General features: G+C 42.9%; 1 non-coding gene across 1 annotated transcript; it reads left to right on the top strand.

Moving 5' to 3' along the window:
* The first annotated feature begins 3056 nt into the window (after nt 1-3056).
* LOC138080489 (small nucleolar RNA SNORA13) lies at nt 3057-3190 on the top strand. The gene has a single exon (XR_011144953.1). It is a non-coding gene; the product is annotated as a small nucleolar RNA SNORA13 (small nucleolar RNA).
* Nucleotides 3191-7105: the final 3915 nt, after the last annotated feature.

Raw genomic sequence — 7105 nt, 5'->3', positions numbered from 1 at the left:
ATAATAGAGAGGGGCTTCCCTGGTAGCTCAGCTGGTAAAGAATCCACCTGCAATGTGTGTTTGATTCCTGGGTCGGGAAAATCCTCTGGAGAAGGGATAGGCTACCCACTCCAGTATTCTTGGGCTTCTCCTGTGGCTCAGACAATAAAGAATCCACCCACAATGTGGGAGACCTGGATTCGATCCCTGGGTTGGGAAGATACCCTGAAGGAGGGCATGGGAACCCACTGCAGGATGCTTGCCTGGAGAATCCCCAAGGACAGAGGAGCCTGGCAGGCTACAGTCCATGGGGTTGCACAGAGTTGGACACGACAGAGAAATATGTTCCAAACAAAGGGACAAGAGAAAACTCTAGAAGGAGAACTAAGTGGAGATAGCCAGTCTACTCAAGAAAGAATTCAAGGTATGACTGTAAAGATGGTCCAAGAACTCAGAAGAAGAATGGAACACATCTTCTCATCAGAAGACAGAGGTATCTAACAAAGAGTTGGAAAATATAAAGAGAACCAAAAAGAGCTGAAGAATATAGTAACTGAAGTGAAAAAATTCACTGGAGAAAAATCACGAGTAGATTAGCAGATGAGAGAAGCAGATCAGCAATCTGGAAGACAGAATAAAATCAGAGGGAAGCTGAACAGAAAAAAGTAAAATAATTTGAAAAAATGAGGACAGTTTCAGAGGCCTCTGAAACAACATCAAGCATGCTATTAATAATAATGACATTATAGAGGCCCCACAAGGAGAAGAGAGAGAGGAACAGAGAACATATTTGAAGACATAACAGCTGAACTAACTTGGGAAAGGAAACAGACATCCAGGTCCAGAAAGCACAGAGAGCCCCAAACAAGATGAACCCAAACAGAGCCACACCAAGACACACTGCTACTAAAATGGCAAAAATTAAAGAGAGAATATTAAAAGCAACAAGGGAAAGCAGCTAGTTATGTACAAAGGAACTCCCGTAATACTATCAGGTTAGAAGGGAGTGATCCATTTAAAAGGATGAAAGGAAAAATCCTACAACCAAGAATACCTGCCTAAGCTATCAGTCAGATTTGAAGGAGAAATAAAGAGTTTTACAGACCAGGAAAACTGAAAGACTCCAGCATAATGAAACTAGCTTTACAAGAAATGTTAAAGGGACTTCTCTAAGAGTAACGGAAAAGGCTACAACCGAAAATGTTTAAATTATGAAAGGACAAATATACAGCAAAAGTAGTAGGTCAACTACCCATAAAGCTAGTAGGAAGGTTACAAGTCAGAAGTACAAAAAGCATTATATCTATCCTAAGCAGTTAAGCGAGACGCAAAAAGATGTAAAATATAACATCAAAAAGATTAAATGTGTGTACGGGGGAATAAAAATGCAGGGTTCTTAGATTTGTAAACTTTAGATTATCAATGAAAATAATCATGTATATAGTTAATATGAAACTATAGTAACCACAAACGGAAAATCTACAGTAGACACACACACACAGACACACACAGACACACACACACACACACACACACACACACACACACGAGAAAGGAATGCAAACACAACACTCAAGATAATTAGCAAATCACAAGGGAAGAGAGCAAAAGAAGAAAGGAACGAAAGAGAACTGCAAGAACAATGCCAAAACATCAACAAAATGGCAACACATAACATAATTAGCAATCATTAGTTTAATTGTATTGGAGAAGGAAATGGCAACCCACTCCAGTGTTCTTGCCTGGGGAATCCCAGGGACGGGGGAGCCGTCTCTGGGGTCGCACAGAGTCGGACATAACTGAAGCGACTTAGCAGCAGCAGCAGCAGCAGTTTAATTGTAAATGGACTAAATGTCCAATCAAAAGATAAAGAGTGGTTGAATGAATACAAAAACAAGACACATATATATGCTGCCTACAAGACACTCACTTCAGATCTAAAGATAACACAGACTGAAAGTGAGAGGATTAGAAAAGACATTCCATGAAAATGGAAATAAAAAGGAAGCTGAGGTAGCAGTGCTTACACAGACAAAACAAACTTTAAAACAGTTACAAGAGACAAAAAAGAACATTACATAATGATAAAGGGTTCAGTCCCAGAAGAAGATATAACAATTGTAGATATGCGTGCACCCAAAATAGAAGCACCTACATACATAAGCCAACTATTAGTAGTCATAAAAGAAGATGACAGTAACATAATAATAGGAGGTGACTTTAATGCCCAAATTATGTCAAAGGACAGATCATCTTGAGAGAAAAAAAAATATATATATATATATTTCCATCCAAAAGCAGCAGAATACACATTCTTTTCAAGTGCACATAGAACATTCTCTGGGATAGATTCACATGCTAAACCATAAAACAAGCCTCAATAAATTTAAGAAAATTTAAATCATATCAAGCATCGTTTCTTACCACAATGCTATGAGACTAGAAATACAGTACAGGAAAAAACCTGCAAAAAGCACAAACACATGGAGTCTACACAACATGCTAGTAAACAATCAATGGATCACTGAAGAAATCAAAGAAATACATACCCAGAGACAAATGAAAACAAAAACACAAGGATCCAAAATGTATGGAACTCAGTGAAGGCAGTTCTAAGAGGGAAGTTTATAGTGATACAAGCCCACCTCAGGAAATAAGAAATACCTCTACCCACCTAACCTCACACCTGAAAGAACTAGAGGTAAAGTAGAACAAACAAAGCCCAAAGTGAGTGGGAGAAAATCAATCATAAAGCTCAGAGCAGATACATAAATGAAACAGATACTTTTTAAAAACAGAAAAGATCAGTAAAAGAGTTGAATATTTGAGAAAAGGTAAACAAAATTGATAATTTAGCCAGAATTGCCAAAAAAAAGAAAAAAAAGAGGGCCAAAATAAATAAAATCAGAAATCAAACAGGAGAAGTTACAAGAGACACCACAGAAATACAAAGGCTCATAAGAGATTATTATTAATTATACACCAACAAAACTGAAAACCTAAATAAGTGAAAAAATTCCTAGAAATATACAGTCTCCCCAGACTGAATCAGAAAGAAACAGAACACATGAACATGCAGCCTTTGTGTTGCCCATTCACTTTTGGAAATCAGGGACTGTGGTGTCAAAAAAGGCATAAACCAAACATTTCTGCAGCCTTTTCTGCCCTCGTATTTGAAATCTTTGGAGTAGGAGCTGCATAAGTAATAGCTTAAAAAAAAAAAAAAGGCAGCTTAGACAGCATATTAAACATATTAAAAGGCAGAGACATTACTTTGCCAACAAAGGTCCGTCTAGTCAAGGCTATGGTTTTCCCAGTGGTCATGTATGGATGTAAGAGTTGGACCATAAAGAAAGCTGAGCACTGAAGAATTGATGCTTTTGAACTGTGGTGTTGGAGAAGACTCCTGAGAGTCCCCTGGACTGCAAGGAGATCCAACCAGTCCATCCTACAGGAGATCAGTCCTGAATATCCATTGGAAGGATTGATGCTGAAGCTGAAACTCCAGTACTTTGGCCACCTGTTGCAAAGAACTAACTCACTGGAAAAGACCCTGATGCTGAGAAAGACTGAAGACGGGAGGAGAAGGGGATGACAGAGGATGAGATGGCTGGATGGCATCGCTGACTCCATGGACATGAGTTTGAGTAAACTCCAGGAGTTGGTGATGGACAGGGAGGCCTGGCTTGCTGCAGTCCATGGGGTCGCAAAGAGTCAAACGACTGAGTGAACTGATTGACTCTCGCGTCACCAGGCAGGTTCCTGGAACGCTCTCTGGTTTTCCAGCAGGTGGTGCTACAGCTCCAGTTGGTGGCTTCTCCCTTGCCCACACTGTGTAGCCTGTCTTAGCGGGCTTCGTGTCTATAGGAGCTTGCTTTCACAGCTGCACTGTGAAGCACACATGTGGAGATGCCACAGACTAGGTTGAGGTGTGGATTTAACACTGGCTACTTCAGTACTTTGGCCACCTCATGCGAAGAGCTGACTCATTGGAAAAGACTCTGATGCTGGGAGGGATTGGGGGCAGGAGGAGAAGGGGACGACAGAGGATGAGATGGCTGGAGGGCATCACCGACTCGATGGATGTGGGTTTGGGTGAACTCCGGGAGGTGGTGATGGACAGGGAGGCCTGGCATGCTGTGATTCATGGGGTCGCAAAGAGTCAGACATGACTGAGGGACTGAACTGAACTGACGGATCTAGTAGGGAGATGCACAGGTGGTACTCCGAGGGATTTGTGACTGCCCTTCCTGCTGAGTCAGAGAAGGCAATGGCAGCCCACTCCAGTACTCTTGCCTGGAAAATCCCATGGGCGGAGGAGCCTGGTAGGCTGCAGTCCATGGGGTCGCTAAGAGTCAGACACAACTGAGCGACTTCACTTTCACTTTTCACTTTCATGCATTGGAGAAAGAAATGGCGACCCACTCCAGTGATCTTGCCTGGAGAATCCCAGGGACGGCGGAGCCTGGTGGGCTGCCGTCTATGGGGTCACACAGAGTCAGACATGACTGAAGTGACTTAGCTTCCTGCTGAGTGCAATCAGCAGGAAAGGCTTCCCTTCTCTGCCCCTTTCCCCACCTCCAGTCATGAAAGACCCCACCTCAGGACCCTGGGGGCTGCTGGAGAGAACCGGGTTTGTCCCACACAACTGGAATAGCTGGGTACTCACTCCCAACTCCCCTTCCCCCTAGGGAGAGCATGCCACCGCTGGCTGCGTCAGCCTGGTACAGCTCTTCCTTGGAGGGGGACACTAGGAAAGCTTCTCTTACCACCCCCTCTGCTGTGACCAAACTGTGATTGGTCTGCGGTGTTTTGCGTTTGTTGTTTCTAGAATGGTGTGCTGGAATCTCCCCTCAGGACGGCTGGACTTCTGCAAATTCTCTCTCATGCACGAGTATCTGCCCAGGTCAGCACTCTCCAGGTGTTTTTGTTTTGTCTTTTTTCCCAATCACAGCAAGAGGGGATTTGGACAGGTTCACTGGCTCCCCTGGTTTTGCCGTCTATACTGAAATCTGTCTGCCTGGGTACATACAGGTACACCTATATACTGGGTGTACTGGTAGGTGGGCCTCCTGGATCCTGCAACTCCCACAAAGGTGCCTTTGTTTGTGGATGGATGTCTATTTTGTTGTTTTAAAAAGCGGATAAAAAAGAGGAATGTTTTATGCTGCCATGATGCTGACATCACTCCCCTGACCCTGATGTAATAATGTTCATTCTTTATATTTCATAAGTAGACAAGTATTGTGTAAACAAATGATATGATAAGAAGTGTGAAAGCTCTGAGAGTTGCTACCTTCTGGGTACAAAATGGGATTGCTCTTTGGTTCTTTGTGGCTGGGCAGGGGCTGAAGCATGTATAAATTATAGACAGCGGGGCAGAGCTTGAACTTTATTACAAGGGAGCCACTGGTGGGTTTAGGAGGATGATAAGATATACATCACATTTTAAAGGCAGGTAACTCTGGTTGTGTATGGAGGACGCACTGTTGAGTGCAAGTGTGGAACCACAGAGCCCAGTTACAGAAGTAGTAATGGTGAGATGATGGGGACTTGAACGTCACCGATTACAGGCAAAACAGAAGCAGAGGTTTTTGGAATGCATTTTGCAGGTGTACCTGATGTGACTTACAGAAAAGTGGGAAATAAGAGTTGAGGCAAAGGGGTGGATTGTAGATGATCGCCGTTTTGGGTTGAACGAGTGAATATATGATAGGGCCATGTACTGAAATGGAAGCAAATGAAGGATTAACAGGCATGAAGAGAGGGAATGGAGCCTATTTTTCTCTGTATTAGCTTTAGACAGCTGTGTGCACATGTTAAACAAGCGACTAGAGATTCAATCTCATCTCTCAAAGGAACACCTGAGCCAAAGATGTATATATTTGGAAGTCACTAGTATACAAATATATTTAACTCAAAGGACTAAATTAGATCATCCAGAGAGAATATACATAGGATAAAAAATGTACAGATAGGAGAAAAACCTGGCCTGTATGTGGTCACAGAAGCCAAAAGAAGACAGTGTGTTTTGAATGTTGTTGAGAAATTGAATGAGACATGAAGCGATTATAGTAGTTGAAAAACGGAGCTGATTGGGAGCTTTGGCAAGGGAAGTTTCAACAAAGTTCTGTGTGACAGGGGTGGGGGCAGGGGAGGCAGTCTGAGAGGGCTGAGGAGAAAATGGAAGAAAATGACAAAAGAGAATGAAGGGAATTTTGGTAAGTTTCCCTCTGAAGGGGAGCCACAGTGGGCTTGGTGGAGATGCGTGGTCAAGGCCAATTTTCTTCCCTTTAGGATGAGGGGTACTAGAGTGCGCTCGTTTGCTGCTGGTGATTCAGCAGTGGGGAAGGAACTAAAGATGCAGGAGGTTACGAAGTTAATTCTCCAGGGAAGAGAGGGGTCTGATGGAGGGCACAATATGGGGGGCTGTCCCTTCACTCTTCCATCCAAGGATGGAAAAGGCAGGTGGATGTCTGTGTTTAACGATGAAACTATGAGACCGTGCTCTTTGACTGTGGCTCTTTTCACTGACTTATAAACAAAATAAGTGGAATATTTGACGGAACCGAGGTAAAGACCCCACTGCATATCAAAAAGACTCCCATGAAGCAATAAATTAATGAAAAGCATTCAACACCTATACATTTCTTGGTTAATCTTAAGATTTAAAGGTAAAGAATAAATCCTATGACCCCATGGATTATACAGTCCATGGAATTCTCCAGGCCAGAATACTGGAGTGGGTAGCCTTTCCCTCCTCCGGGGGATCTTCCCAACCCAGGGATCGAACCCAGGTCTCCCACATTGCAGCATGTAAGTGGAAAATACAATTATAAACAAAGCCAAAAGGCAAGCTGCACTTCTGATTCAATCACGATGGAATAGTTAATATCAGATGAATTCTCTTACTATAAACAACTATAAAAGATGTACAGATTTAAGAACTGTTTATGACATTTGGAGAACATGTAACGCAGGCAGGATTTGAGGGGCGACAATACCTGAGACAAGGGAAACACCGTGAAGGTGGTTTCTCATTTCCTCAGGCCTTTCCTTTGAGGGCCCTTACTGTTTCACAGTAAAGCAGGGGAACAGAGTCCTATGAGAGAGCAGAAGATAGACT

This window comes from Capricornis sumatraensis, chromosome 5, assembly GCF_032405125.1.
Source record: "Capricornis sumatraensis isolate serow.1 chromosome 5, serow.2, whole genome shotgun sequence".
Taxonomy (NCBI): Eukaryota; Metazoa; Chordata; class Mammalia; order Artiodactyla; family Bovidae; genus Capricornis; species Capricornis sumatraensis.
This window is presented reverse-complemented; position numbering and strand designations above follow the sequence as displayed.